Genomic DNA, 15889 nt, shown 5'->3' with positions numbered 1-15889 from the left:
AAATGGGCAAAGGCTTAACGTATTTGAGACAGATACTGTTGTCTAATGGTCAACTCAGAGGTGGTTGTGCACATGCAGGCAGGTACATGCACACCTGTCCTGCACATATAGGTTCCATGAGGCCACATCCTCCCCTTCCTCTAAAAAATCATGATGCTTCTCAGCCAAAATAGCAGCAGTGCTGGGATGACAGGAAGAAAACACACTGGAAATGCATGAGCACTTCTTCTGATCCTTTTTAAAAACAAGGAAGAAAGAGCCTAGCATACATCTTAAGCTCTCAATGTTGAAGAATTTGAATAAATAACTTGTACAGAAAATTGCTGACTTTATTCATTGAACATTGTTTCTGCTCTAACTGACAGCCAAACACAACAATTGCATTAGAGTAAGTAGGGTGGCCTCTAAATTATTGAAGTCAGTAATGATGTAACCTTAGCTGGGGAAGGCAGATGGCTCTGGAAACTGGAGAAAAATGCTATTGAAAAGCATCTTGAATTGTTTATCAGTTTGTCACTCATGACAGCTGCATGACTTCATGTTTTATTAGGCAGAGAAAATTACATCATTGCAGAATTAAGGAATGTTCAAATAAAAGCCCACTGTGTAAGACCTGACTAAATACTTTGGTATTTAGTCAGGTCTTACACAGTGATTAAAATTCAGCTTTACTGCAGTGGTCTTGGCCTTTCCCCTCCAAATCCATTTGTTTTTTTGAATCAGGGTGGCTTCTCAGAGGTTGATAGAGCCCCTAGATCAGGAGGATTATAACCACAGGAGCACAGTGATACAGCCCTGCCTGATTTGTCCATGGATACAAACATAATAGTGGCTACAAAGGTGTTATCTAAGCACCGGGAAACCCACTGGCCAAGACAGAACCAGAGCAAGGTTCTGGTAGGGTTATGCTGGCTGCTGCCTCTGCAGGGTCTTGCTGGGGCTGTGCAGTGTTTTCAGGCTGGCTGGCTGCTGTTATCTCTGCTGCTAGTAAAGATCAGCAAGAGGACAATTGGGTGTAACAGGGACAAAGTTTCCCGAGATAGAAGATAAAGGTCATAATTAGTGTTTGCAAGTGACCTGGCTGCTTTCTCCCCAGAGCTGGCACAGCTCTTTCCCAGGCTCAGGCAGGGATGAGGCCCAGGATGGCAGTGAGGGCTCATCCCACCTTGCCATAGAAGTGGGATGTGTTGGCTCGGAGGGACTGCAATGGCCAGCTCTGCAAGGAGCTGTTAAATCCTCAGACTTACATCTGATATTATCCCTGGCCTACTTGTCTCAAAACCAAACCCACATGAGGAAGAAGACAAGATCATAGGTTAAAATCCTTATGAATAGAAGATTCCTTGACGTAGCAGATTGTACATTTGCTAAGATTTGTTAACATTAAATCATACACAATTGAATTACTTGAATAGTTTTCTGACTTCCATGTCCTGCTCAACCATTCATCTATTTCACACCCAAGTGAGCACAAACTGGTCCCAGTGTTTCCCCAGTACACCATGGCTGAGCCCTGTGCCCAGCAGCTGAAGGTCCTTTGTGCCCTCTCTGATCTTGGCCAGATAATGAGAATTTTTATCTGCTTGGATGTGGACTTCCCCCAGGGCCTCCATGAATCAAGCTCGTGTATTGGCTTGTCCTGAGCACTCTGTGGTGTCAGCAGGACCACCTTACCAAAATCACTGCTGACATGTGGAAGCTTCCTGGTCTTTTGCCTTGGCCACGCTGACGTCAAGCATAAAGGCTTGTGTCTTTCTGAGTGATTTTGCTGCTGCTTTCATAGTTCAGAGTCTCAGAAAGCACAGGGGTCCCTCTCTGCTTATTTATAGCTCATTTGCTAGCACTGCTGATTTTGGCAGATAGATCTTGGCCCCACTAAATCTTTGTATACTCACTGCAGGCAGATACAGGGTAGATCTGCAGCCTTTGCAAAATATCACCCATTTCCTGATTCGTCTAGTCACCTAGGGACTTAAGGTTTCAAAGTAAAACTTTTTCTTTTATCATTGAAATAAAAAAATAAGGGCAAAAATTATTTTTAGGGATAACTTGGAGCTGATTCCATCTTGCAGCATAGACAGTGGGTGATCTCCTTTGTGGCCTCTGGGCACAGGGAGCAGCAAGGGGCACAAGTGCTAGAAGAACCATCCCAGGTCTATAATAGGATGAGGACAGTCACAGCGAAACCCAAAACATCTGGCTGAACCAAGAGTTACACCAAGGTTTCCCCAGGCATCCTGGGGCTTGGAGATGCTTCTCTGTATGACCTTGCTCCCCGGGGATACAGAGTTTGGTGAGAGTAGAAGAGACCTGTGTGGAACTGTGAATGACATCAGTGGCCAGATAAAACAGGTGAGTCTCTTTGATTCAAAATCCTGAGCACCGAGCCTGTGCTGGTCTGAGAGAGGCAGGGAAACAGGAAAAGCTGCATACCTTGAGTGCCATGTAGGAGCATCTGTCTTTGCCAACTTGTTTGACAAGCCATTGATGCAAATCATGATTTCTGGTTCCCTTCATGAGAACTGCTCCTTGCCAGGCTGCAAACCACTGTTGATGCACTGCTGCCACTTGGGCACCTTCCCTTGGCACCTGCCACCACAGCCATCACACAGTGTCACCTTGGTCCCTGTGCTGTCCCAGGGAGAGCGTGCTGGGAGGTTTGGCATGTTGACAACTGTCTTGCACAGGCAGCTTTTTGTGAAGGGTGGTCACAAAGGATGCAGAGTGCACCCAAAATTGTGCAGAAGTGCCAGGAGGGTCACAGGAAGATGAGGAAGGGGAAGCAGCTTTGGCAAGTATTGGCAAAGAGAGGAACCATGGGAAACTGGAGGAGGGAGGGAGGATCCCAGCTAGCAAAATATTATGAGGGAACTTAAATCATCCTGCAGGGGGTGAAGAAATGCACTAAGAAATGCAAACAGAGATAACAGTAGAATGTGGTCCAACACCCACCTCCAGGCACAAGGGAGTGGGAAATCTGCACTGGGAAATGAGAAATGCTGAGAAATGCTATGTACCCAGCTCCCACACAGTCTTCCCTGGGCACCCCAGTAACAGCAATGATGAAAACTCCATAAAGAGCAAATCAGATCACAGAAAACACACTTGTCAAAAATACACCAAGCTAAATGTTTCCTGAAGAAGGTGTGGCAGGGAAGACAGATATGGCAAGGTTGTCTGTGGCTGTATGTGTCAGGTGTGGAAACAGACAGTGTCATTTGCCAGCTGCTGATGACTAAGTCACACTGCAAGCCCTGTGCCTGGGCTATTTGCACCAGCAGCTATGAAACAGGATTGTTTTCATGCAGGTTATGAGACTGATAGGGAGCACATGGTGCTACAACACATGCCTTTCCTTTCTGGGAGCATGGGAAGTGCTCAGCACAAGGCATGCTGTAGAAAAGAAAATATCACGTAACTGAAAAGCAGATCTGAAAAATTTTTGCCCTGAACGGACTGGGCTGTCTTTTCCTGTTGTGATTGAGAGGGAAAGGTCCAACTTACTTCTTCTGAAGGTTTATCAGGAGCTGTAGTGATAGGACAAGGAGTAATGGGTTCAAACTGAAAGAGCAGAGATTTAGTTTAGATATACAGAAGAAATCCTTTACTGTGAGGGTGGTGAGGCACTGGAACAGGTTGCCCAGAGAAGTTATGGATGTCCCATCCCTGGCCAGTGTCAAGGCCAGGTTGGATGAGGCATTGAGCAAACTAGTGAGAAGTGCCCCTGCTCTCCTTCCGTACGGAGTTGCACACCCATGCCTGGCAGTGCCCAGCAGGGTGTGCCCTTTTGCTCCAAGCACAGGGTATGCCCAGTCTGGATCCTGCCTTCATCCCTGCCTCCATCCCACAGGTGTAGGGACATGGTATGTGGATCTGAGCAGCAGTGACTGGTCCCTGGAGCAGCCAGGACAGGCTGAGCAATACTGGCAGTGCCTGGGGGGTTTCCCTGCTTCCAGAAGAAGAGCATCAAACTTTTCTGTTGGAAGTAGAAATGACCTTGTTATTTTATGGTCAGTTACCCAAAGTGTGAAGTAGGATAAAGTGCAGCCACTAAATCAAAGGTGAGTTGAAGACTCAGTGCCTGCTGAAAGGGTTAAGAAACAGTTGAGAAAGCCCCATCTGTCTTTTGGGGTGGTCTCCCAAAACTCAGACTGTGCATGGCTTTCTATTCAAAGGATTTTCCTGCTGCTCTGACTTGCACTGTATCATCTGCTCTCACAAACAAACCAATTTAACTACACAGACGTGCTGTTTCACCGCTCTTCCTGGCATGCTGACAGTTCCTGCATGGGCAGATGAGTTGTGTCTCAGCTTTGCCAATGTGAGTGCTCTGTCCTCCAAATTTCCATATTTTATTTTTGTCTGAAGATGCTCAGTGGATACATATATATAAATATACAATTGTTACATTTTTGTTTTCTCTACATTCTGTCTCTAGATGCCTAAAAGCATGCTGCTATTTTATGAATCAGGCCTGGTGTATCAATGTATAGCAGAGCTGGGAGTTGTGCTCTTCTCTGAACATCTACTTTTGTTCTTCATTTCAGCTCACCAAAAATCATGATCAAAGCAATGAATGCTGGCGTGCACAATGAAAAAGAGTACATTGGCTGTTTTGCAATGAACAATTGAGAGCAGCTTGCTTTGAAGTGAATTTTGTCACATTTTAAAAGGTAATTTGTTACTTGTGAAGATTAAACAAATCCAGAATTCATGTAAATGTTGAAAAAGAAACAAATACCTTTTACTAACATGATTTTACAGAACACTTATATTGAAAGGGGAAGAGAAATAGAAAAAACAGTAACATTACAGTGGAGGAATAATTTTCTGTATTGGATGAAATTCATTCTGAAACAGCTGCATTTTAAAAATGCTAACAAAAATCAGTCTTATTTCTAAAGGCACTGAGGAGTCTGGAAGTTATAACCTTATATATACAATTAACATGAAGCCAGTTGGTGCTAAGGAAACATCTTCTCTAGCTCCTGGTCACCACACCTCTGTTTAATAATCTGTGGCTGCTCTCCTGGGCACTGCCTGTTTGATGTGGTGCAGGGAGGACCCAAACTCTTCTGGACTATAGCCAGTGGGTCAAACTGTTTTTAACTGAGATTTTATCAGCCCTTGCTCTCTGGTTTAGACTCAATTGCTCCACAGAATAACTGCAAACAGGACGCAGTTGCATGAAGGGACTTGCATGACTGTAAGAAATTTTAACTTGGAGAAAAATGAAGCTATTCTGTTGCACGGAGGTACCTGCTGGGCAGAGCAAGACCTGGAAGTTGTAGCCCTGTGGGCAGGACCCATGGGAGAGCTGGAACTGATTTAGGGTTCACAGGTGGGATTTCAGTATTCCAAGCTTCACTACTAAAACTTTTGTCTTCCTGGCCAGCTTCTCGTGGTCCTATGGCTTGCTGGGACTGTGGGCTCAAGAGTTCATGTGCAGCCTCACTTGTGAGTCCAGATTTACCTGTGCCTGTATTGGTACTCTCCAGATCTGAGTTTCTAGTTCTTCCCTCCAAACTTGCATCCTCTTCCACAAACACACCAGCTGCTTTCTTCAGCTCCATGACCTGTCCACAGAATGCCCACAAAATGCAAAGCACACATCAGCACTTGCTGGGACGTCCCAGGGAGGTGCTGCAGTGCCCAACCACCATGGCATGAGTCAGGGTTGCTATGGCAGCCCCAGCTTTGAATTCTCCTGTTTTCATGTTTTCTGCCTAAACTTCAGGATTAGTTTAACCCAAGTTTATACCTGTCTACCTATCTATCTGTCCATCTCTCTCTCTATCTATCTATAGAGATAGGTAGATCTAGATACATACATACATACATACATACATACATACATAGATGACAGATAATCTGTGCTTTTGATTATAATTGCTATTTACTTTTAGTGACTCTGCTGCTTTTTCTCTTGATAGACTCTGAGTCCCAGAGGAAATTAAATTGTTCATTGCTGCTCTTTCCAGTACCCAGAAAGAACACATGGTGAAAATCTGTAGACCTGGGTGGACGGATGTGGGAGAAAAGTCTGAAATGGGCCTTCTGAGTTTTTATGGAAGTAATCTACCAAAAAACTCCACTCATTGAACCACCTGCCCCATTTCTGGGGATGAGCTTTACTCTCTGGTGCAAGAAGTGGTGTCAACAGAGTACAGAGATGGGGAAAGAGGTGGCGGTGTGGTGGTGGTGGTGGTAGCAGATAGGTGTCAATGCTGGGTGTCAGTAAAAGCTGGAATAACAGTGGTGATGGGGTCAAATGAGCATGATCCCTCCCATATCAGGAGTATTTGCTGATATATCAAAGTATTTTATATGGTAACCCTAGGGCACCGCAAAGGCTGCACTGCAGCTTGTCAGTGTTTAATCTCATTCTCTTTTCTGCTTTTTCCTTTGCCAGCAGGGAGTGTGTCTTATTCTGCCATTGTGGTGTATGTGAAGGATAACTCAGGGTGCAGCAATTTCCTGCTGTACACTTCCATTTATGCCTCTTTGCTTCTGAATATATGTCTTTAATTATAGGCTGCAGAAGCAATTTATTTGTTTAATAGTGGCCAGGAAACATACCCAGGGGAGATCTCTGAACATGACCACAAAGCTGATAAAGATTAATGTTAGGTGAGAGAACACTGGATAAGGCTATTCTCACATTTGGGTCAATATCTGCTATTCATAGCATGAGCATTAAGTAAACAAATATCAGTTTATTATGTGATATTATATTTAACGAAGTTCAGCATTTACTTTTCCTCTGAAGACTGCCAGAGACCGCATTAACATCGTTGTGTGATCTGGCAGGCAGGAGAGAAGTGTGGTGAGTTTAGCACAACAGTCACATCAGAGCTTTCAAGGGGCACTATGTGACCTCTATGTTTTATTGTTAGGCACAGCTAATGATATTTAAGTTAGTCCCCATTGCTAACACAGAATTCATTATTAGTGGTATAAATCTCTTTCCTGCTACAGGTGTTGATATCTGCTGTGGAAGTTAATAGAGACATCAATATAAATATAATATAAAAAAAGAATCTCCAAGGGTATTGTTGATATTAATGTGGCTTAGCAGGTTTTTTCTCCAGGTCCCTGCTGTGCTGTGTCAGAACTAACAAAGCAGCTCCTTTGCTGACCCCTGCACTTCCATTCTCACCTCCATTAATTTCCTGCACTGATTAAAAAGCAATAGTAATAATAATCCCAGAAATATTTAGGAAGTGCAGAAAGACAGCTGCATCCTGCACGTGGTGGGCCAGTGTGTGTGTGTAAGCCCTAGCCAGGAAGCTCCTCGCCCCCCTGAACAGCTGCCTCCACAAGGCTGCTTCCAAATCCCTGCAGCCTGGCAGGATTTCTTCCTTTTTTCCTTGGCTGTTCATCACCTCTCCCCTGCTCGCTGACCACTTCAGCCCACCTGGCACCCATTCTGTAAGGCCAGGACTGCCTGCTGTAATCCTCTGCAATGTCCTGCTCTAAGGCTAATCCAGAGGCTGAAGATCCCCAGTACCAACCACCATGAAAAAGAAACCAGCCTATATTCAGCAATAACTTCTGTGGAGAAATAGGATTTTACTGGGAAAGTCTGGTTTCCTGTTCAGTATGTTGAGTCACACTGTGGTTCTGGGGGAGCTGAAACCACTCCGGGAATTCTTCAGGCTGTGCTAAAAAGAGCCTGATTTATTGTGCTGAGGAGCAAAACCATCTCTGGCTGTGGGTAATAAACAATGTTTATGGAGGCACAGAAAGCAGTGATGTTAAAGAATATAAAATTAAATGTATTTCTTAGTGACACAGTTATTCAAGAGAGCCAAGCCATGGAGCACTTCAGATGCTGCAGGACAGCACTGCCAAGCTCTAGACCAGCACCTTGCTGGACCAGCATCTGCACCAGCATGGGGCAGATTGAGGGTATTCACAGCCCCACTGAAGATGAAGAGAAGACCTATAGCTACTGGAAGATAAAGGCAAAGAGGGAGCTGCACTGAACCCCTGCAGATGAGGAACATCTGTGTGCTCCAGAGTAGGACCATCATCCTCCAGAAACGGTTATCCCATCTAGGAGAAATTTTCAATATTTTAGACTTTTCTGCCCCTTATCAGCCAAAAATTCAAACTAAGGAGAAATTAAAATCTCAGACATTTCATTTTGAACAGAAGATCCTAAATTATGCAGCCTAACAGGCAGGAGTTACTGCAAGGTCTTTGTTTAGATCTGTGTTCTAAATTTAGAGCTTTTACTGGCTGTAAATAAAAATCTTATAGTTGCTTATATACAACATTTTTCCTTCTCTTGGTTAATTTTAGGAGTGTTAAATATGTATTACTAACGAATTGAAATGCCATAGTCCTAGATTAAACTCCTCTAGTGGAATGAAATTAAAGGTTTCTGCTCCTGGTTTAGAAGAACCCAGAGTGAATGTTTTATAGTAGCAGCAAAGCCAGAATTACAGGTTAAGCTCCCAATCCATGTGCATGACTAACACCAGGAAAACAGAAACAGTTTGAATTTTAGAAGCTCAAGCCGAGGAACAATGAAGGAAATGTAACTTATTTTAGATCCAGTGTTCTCCTGGAAGGAAGCAGCTCCTGCTAAAGCCCTGGGCTCTGGTGGCTTAGGGCTGGGGGTGCATCCCAGGGATGATGCCAGGACCCTGTGTGGATCTGATATTTTCATCCCAGATATCCCACAGTGCTTGATTTGGTGGGACTGGCCAAGGCTTGCAGCAAAGCAGCAATCACCTCTCTCTTTCTTGCTGTGATTTAGGAGCTCATGCCCACAACAATCCCTCCCCTGACAATGGTTATACTGCACTGAAGGGCCAGAGTTCTGGCAAATGCTCATTTGGTTAGGGAAAGAAACCCCACACAAATACCTATTTGTGACTGTGCATCAAATCCTCCTCACAGAGGCTGGGCACCCACCCAGGTGGGTGTTCTGTGGGAGCAGTGGGGTGTTCAAGGCCAGCCCTCCCCATTCTGCCAGCTATAGCTCTGCAAACAGTGGGAGGGAAGAACTCAGGAGTGGAAGCTAAAGAACAGCCTCCTCTAGAATTTTTGTGCCTCAAATGACCCCAGGAAAAACAAGAGGGCTACTTATGTCTGCTTCCATATTTAGTACAAGAGGGAAATGCCCTCTTCAGCAGGAAGGCAGCATGCTTGGCCTTCCTTTCCATGTGTTCCGGCATGCAGAACACCAGTGGCCTTCATGAGAGTGGGGAGAAACACATCACTGCTGAATTTTGGGGAGAGCATGGCACATTTGTCATTGTTGGTCTGGGGCAACCGGGAACTTTTCATCATCTTCTGCTCTGCAATGGGATCCTCCATTCAAGCTTGTGACTGGGCAGGAGTTGGTGGTTATGGGAGGAAGCAGCAAAAATGCTCATTGCTGTGCTGATTTGATTTTAAACTTTCACCCGAGGAATGCTGAGTCAAATCTGCCTTGCTCCTCACATGGGCGAAAACCTCGACAGCAAGGTGCTGTTCTCGGCTGGCTTCTGCCTCATTTCCTCCTCAGCCCCTCAGCCAGCTCCATGACATGCCAGCAAGTACAATTTCACATTTCCTTCCTCAGCTAATCCTGAAAGGGACAATAAATAACAAGAAGAGTCCTTTATAAGCAGATATGAAGTACTCACATCCGCAACCTGTCACTAAATTTACACAGTAATTTGTTGTCAGAATATCTATTTCTATGAGCAGCACTTGGACAGGCCTATGCTACAGAGTGTCTCACTTCTCCTTCAAGATTTTCTCTGCAGCACTGTCCTCCCGTTCTTCCTCCTGGAGGTGATTCTCCTGAGCTGATGGAGCTGATCAGGAAATGAACGGAAAAAAAACCTCCCAACAAACTCATTTTATGTGAAAAGACCAAATCAAAGGTTGAGATTCTTAACCGAGAGAGGGAGATTTAAGAATCTTTTAAATATGCCCTTTTTCAACAGCTGGCTCTGAAATGACCGATAAATATCCTCTTTCCACAGCTGAAAACGCACCACAAAGGCGCAGTGGATCAATCTCCAGCGCTGCCGGGAAGCCGCAGCCCCATCCCACACCGAGCCCCGTGCCCGGTCCCTGATGCTCCGCCGGGGCTGAACCCCGAAACCGAGCTGAAGGGCTGAACGGGGAGCGAAGGCCCTGCTGGGGGGAAGCGGGGCCGGGAGAGCGCCGGGACCGCGCGGCTGCGGCCGCGTCCCGGAGGGTGGCGCTGGGGCCCCGCCGTGCGCGGCCGGCGGCGCCGGGCGCCGGGCGGTGTCACCGGGCAGGGATCAGCTCCGGGCCGGTGTCACCGGGCAGGGATGGCGCCGGGCGGTGTCACCGGGCAGGGATGGCTCCGGGCCGGTGTCACCGGGCAGCGATGGCTCCGGGCGGTGTCACCGGGCAGCGATGGCTCCGGGCGGTGTCACCGGGCAGGGATGGCTCCGGGCGGTGTCACCGGGCAGGGATGGCTCCGGGCCGGTGTCACCGGGCAGGGATGGCTCCGTGCGGTGTCACCGGGCAGGGATGGCTCCGGGCCGGTGTCACCGGGCAGCGATGGCTCCGGGCCGGTGTCACCGGGCAGGGACGGGCGCCGGGGCGGTGTCACCGGGCAGGGATGGCTCCGGGCGGTGTCACCGGGCAGGGATGGCTCCGGGCCGGTGTCACCGGGCAGCGATGGCTCCGGGCGGTGTCACCGGGCAGGGATGGCTCCGGGCCGGTGTCACCGGGCAGGGACGGGCTCCAGGCCGGTGTCACCGGGCAGGGATGGCTCCGGGCCGGTGTCACCGGGCAGGGATGGCTCCAGGCCGGTGTCACCGGGCAGCGATGGCTCCGGGCCGGTGTCACCGGGCAGGGATGGCTCCGGGCCGGTGTCACCGGGCAGGGATCAGCTCCGGGCCGGTGTCACCGGGCAGGGATGGCTCCGGGCCGGTGGAATCTTCCTTGGTGCTGGGGCAGAGCAGACCCTGGGTAGCAGGGGCAGGAGGGTGTCTGGTACTGGGTGCTGTGCTGAGGATGGCGCCCACAACCCATCTCCCCTGCAGGGGACCGAGCACGAGTGAATGCAAGGGTCACTCTGCAGGCAGGGGGATCGCTGCTGCTAGAGCCCCGCAGCCCTGCTGCCTCCACAGCCAAAGCAGCAGGCCCCCAGGCATTTGGCACACAGGCTGCTGGAGCTTTGTCTGAATACCTGGTTTAGAAGGCAGTTTGCAAAGCCATGGAGACCTTTCCCTCCCTGGCACAGTGCTTGCAGGGAGATGCTGGCACCATGGGCACTGCTGCAGCCCATGGAGCAATGTTCCAGCTGTCCTAAAGCCTGCCTGTGCTGGCCTGGATCTGCAGCTGCTGCAGGCAGGGACCCTGTTTCACACTCACAGCTCCCTCTGGCCATTGGGGCTACCACCTCCACTAGGGTCCTGCTCAATCAGTGCTTGCAAACACAAGACAGGATCTTCCTGTCTTGCAGATTAAAACTCCTTATTTGTTTCTTCAACAGCCAAATGAGCAGCTGACTCTACCAAGGCCATAAAGACTTGCCCATTCTGCTTCGAGTATACTTCCCAGACCGAAAAACTCCATGCATGCGGCACAAATAAATATGCCAAGGAACAGAAGAAAACAGTTTAAGAGATATCTGTGTATAAAAAGCCCAATGAGTAACTGCTAGTATAAACTTTGAATAAAAGAAGCCAGATCCTTATAGGAGGAGCCACAGCTGGATGTGCAGGGGGCAGCTGCCCAGTACATCAGAAAGACTCTCTGAGGGCTCAGAAACACTGCCAGGACACTGAGCACCTGCACTTTGCAGCATTATCCAGCAGGAAGTGTGATGCACCCTGCTAACTTGCAGAAGAGCAAATATTGACATTTAGGAGAAACTTGTAAATAGCATCTTGGATAAAACTTTACTTAAGCAGACAGAACCTTTATGCTCACAATGTGGAATCCAATAAAGATCAAATGTCAGACCATAGCCTTAAAAGAGCAAGACAAATGACCACAGTGAAGGACACTTTACAGTAAGTAAATCTGAAATCAGCAGCAGCCCTCAGAGCACTTGGAGGAAATAGAAGCTCATCCAGTACCCTCATCTCCCCCTCCCCATGATGCAAGGTTCAGCACATGCAGCAGAAGAAAATTTAGATGCTTGTGCTACTATTGGCAGCCCTGAACCAAAGGCAGAAGATTCCTCCTCCTTCTCCAGTCCCAGGCAGTGCTGTCACAGTGTCTCACAGCACAGGCAGCTGCACCTGGGGCATTCCCCGCTGAGCTGCCCAAGGCAGAGCAGCATTGTTCCCTCAGGAGCAGAACCATGGGGCTCACATGGCAGTGCCCCAGTGCTGAACACAGCAGCGTGTCCCCAGGCACTGGCTGAGAAAGGCTGGCACTCACTACCCAAGGGGGGTCTGAGCTGGAAGGAGCCTCTCCTTGTGAAACAGGAATTGCAGAGTATACTCTAAATCAAAGGGGGCAAGGTGGAGCATGGCATCAAGGCTCTTGGCATGCTTTGTGCCTGGGTGCTGCAGCCCTGGCTGGATGCAGGGCAGGGAAGTGCACTCCATGCTTTGCCAGCCATTCACTTGTGCCTCTAGCTAGCACTAAAAATAGGTCACTTTCATCAGCCCCAAGTTCATCAGCAAAAGAGAGCAAAGCAGATTTAATTCGTTTGAACACAGCTTCATCTAGTCTTCAAGGGGAAGATGTGAGGCAAGGTTTTGCATTTATTATTTATCTAAGATGGAAACCTTTGGGGTGCAGTGGCAAGGCCAGGTGGGGACTTCTGATGACAACTATGACAATCTGTCCTTTTCCCTGCTAATGAGGGTCAGGCCAGATCCAGCCCTGTCTGTGTCAGCAGTTCTGCTGAATCCAGGAGTTACACCAGTGTTTAAATTACTTCCCATTAGTAAAAACTGAATAAAGGAAGCTCAGTGAGGCTGAAAGCCCATGCAAAATCCTACACAGCATGGGGAACTGTCCACATTACAGGTAGAAATGATTGCTCACCTCCATATAGGTCAGAGACTTTCACAGGGCGTGGCTGTCCCAGAGCCATGGTCTCAGCAGAAAGTGTAGATCAGTGTTTTAAAGCATTTTAAAGCATTTAACTCTGGTGCTGGGAAAAGCAGCTTGTCAGGAAACACAGAGTTCACACTCCTGTTGGATGCATCTGGCCCTCATCAGATTGAAACTCAGGCTCCACTGTCATCTCAGCCACTTGCATTTGATTTACTCCTTGGCCAGGAATGATTTATATATTTCTGCCTATTGCAGTTCATTAGATCTAAATAACATCTGTCTTGCTTCAACCTGAGGGCTCATCCAATTCTTATGCCGATGTACTCTGACACCAAGTCAGTGGGGAATGTGAAACAATGGCAATATTTGCTTTGAGCCCACTAATGTGAAGTGCTCTGGCATGAGCTGTGCCTGGCTGCTCAGCCCAGGGCCCTCTGGTGCAGCAGTGCTGGGCACAGGCACCCCTGGTACAGCTGATCAAGGGGAACACTAGGGCTCTGGCTCAGGGACTGGCTGCTGCTCCAGTGCAGATAACACCACAGTCCTGGCTCCAAGGAGGCTCTTGTGGAAAAATGCTAATGGGGCTTTTGCTGGTTATTTGCTGTGGGCCAATACTAGCAACAAGAAACCACAAATACATGGCTGTAGAATGACAAAGGCAGCTCTGCAGTGTGACTTCAGAAATCATGGAACATGACATTACATTTTCTGTAATGTAACAAAAGCACCCATACCCTCTTCCAAATGTTCTTCCAAACATCCTGATGAGCTGACACCCATCCACCCCCAATGCCACCATACTCTGGGCCTCACTGTCCATCAGTAAAGCTCAAGCCCCCATTTGTAGGTTCAGCCTAAACAGCCTCATGGGAGCTGAGACCTGTCTGAGGACATGAAGCTTGGGCAGCTCTTTGCTCAGCAAAGCTCAGCAGTGATGGGCACAGGTCACTGGGCATGTGTTGTTCCTTTGTTAAATGTCAAATTAAAGAGTAAACTGGGAAATGGCAAAGATTTTCAGCACTGCTCTGGGACAGAAATTGTGACTTCTCAGGGCTTGCTCAATGAAGTTGCACCATCTTGTCACATATGTGTAGATTTGTTTTGTACTCTTGCAATTGCACCTTTTAAGAGCAAGTAAAAAACTCAGCATGATTTAAAAAAAAAGAAAACAAAAAACTAAGCCTGTCTGGTAGCTCAGAAGCTCCTGCTCTGGTGGGGAGAGTGACTTGTCTTTATCTGCAGAGCAACAGCTTGCCCTGGCCCTGGTCGTGGGGATTACAGAATCTCTGGTGATGCTCAGGGTGAATTAATTTGCCCTTCTGGGGGGAGGTGGGGTGTGGAGGGGTGTCTGTGTGTCCCAAAGTGCACCAGGAGCAGGTCAGCCTTGCTTGGTGGAGCTTTCCTCCCAGTTTGGCTCCTTGTACATCCCTGTGTTGCCCTCTGCAAGGTACCACCAGCCCTGGCATCTTTTTTTCCCCAGCCACAGCGAGAAGCAGAGCTGGCCTTAGACCATGGCCATGTCAGGGGACTGTGGTGTCCACCCCACGCGGCTCTGGGCACAGAAAAACCCCAAACACCCAGCAGCATCCAGGAGCAGCAGACAGAATTGCTGCAGGGAGCACACTGCTGCCTGAACCCTCCCATTCCCAGGGGCAGCACCGGCGCTGCAAAAAGACAATTTCCCACACATTCTGCAGTTTACATAGTGATTAGCTGCTATGCTAATTCCCAGGGGAAGGCAGCTGAATTATAATTTGATATATGACGTAGCAAGGGCGTAACTTAACTCTCAGAAGCATTTTCTGAAGCAGATGAGTATCTTGATTACTCTGTCTGCATTTGTAGCCAAATGTTTGTTGAACAAGGCGTATTCATTATGTAGATCCGATGCGCTCCCTCCTGCTGCGGCTGCTGAGGCGGCAGCTCCAAGCGCCGGGAGAAGCCAGGGAGGTGCAGGTGTGTCCAGGAGCGCCTCGCCAGCCCCTGTGCTGCTCGTGGCCGCAGGGAATGCTCCGGGAAACACACAGGCACAGCCCTGCGCCCTGATCCTGCTCACAGGCGCTGGGGTTTGAAATACGGACAGCTGTTTGGGGTTTTTAAAATGTGCTTTTCTAAAAATCCTACACGGTGCTGTGGGAGTTTTAGCTCACGTTTTTCTGATAAATTTATGAGGTAACTTAATTATTTTTTTAAACCATGTACAATTTCAATCGACCTTTGTGTATATTCTGAAGGGAGAAATGTAGGAAAAAGAGGAAGGGGAAGATATAAGTCTCACTCTCCCAGCAGCTGCAGAGCTCTTTGGCCAGCAAGTGATGCTGGGGACACAACTGGCAAGGGCGGGCTGGGAACATCCCCCTGTATCTCCTGGCCTGAACTGTCTTCCTTTGGGCCCAGAGGTACCTGGAAGACCACACCAGACAGCTCATCCCTATCCAGAGCAAAAAAACCTCTCAAAACAAAACCCACTGAAGGCGGTGGTGGCTGTGCTCAAAGCACAGCTCTGTCTCCCAGAGGTCTGGGGCAGCATCTCCCTGCAGTCAGGGAGAGATTAACGTGGGATGGAGCACTGAGCTGCGGTGTGGAACAGCAGGAGCCCTTTCAAAGTACTGGGTTACGTCATAAAACTTAAGTCACTGATTAAAACAGGGAGGGATGAAAATAGCACAGCGTGTGGTGTGTGGCACATCTGGTTACGAGTCACTTTTAGGACAGACTTTGTTTTGAAGGAGTGGGACCTCTAATGTTGTTTGTGAATCCTTTGCAGACAGGCTAATAGCAAGGGAAACAATTAGAAAATAATCTGAATACAAGTGAGTACAAGGAACCCTATATATGCTACAAATACATGTATTTTGGCAGTGGAGATTAAAGGGAATCGCATCCATAT

This window comes from Lonchura striata, chromosome 4A (genome assembly GCF_050655825.1).
Source record: "Lonchura striata isolate lonStrDom1 chromosome 4A, ASM5065582v1, whole genome shotgun sequence".
Lineage (NCBI taxonomy): Eukaryota > Metazoa > Chordata > Aves > Passeriformes > Estrildidae > Lonchura > Lonchura striata.
This window is presented reverse-complemented; position numbering follows the sequence as displayed.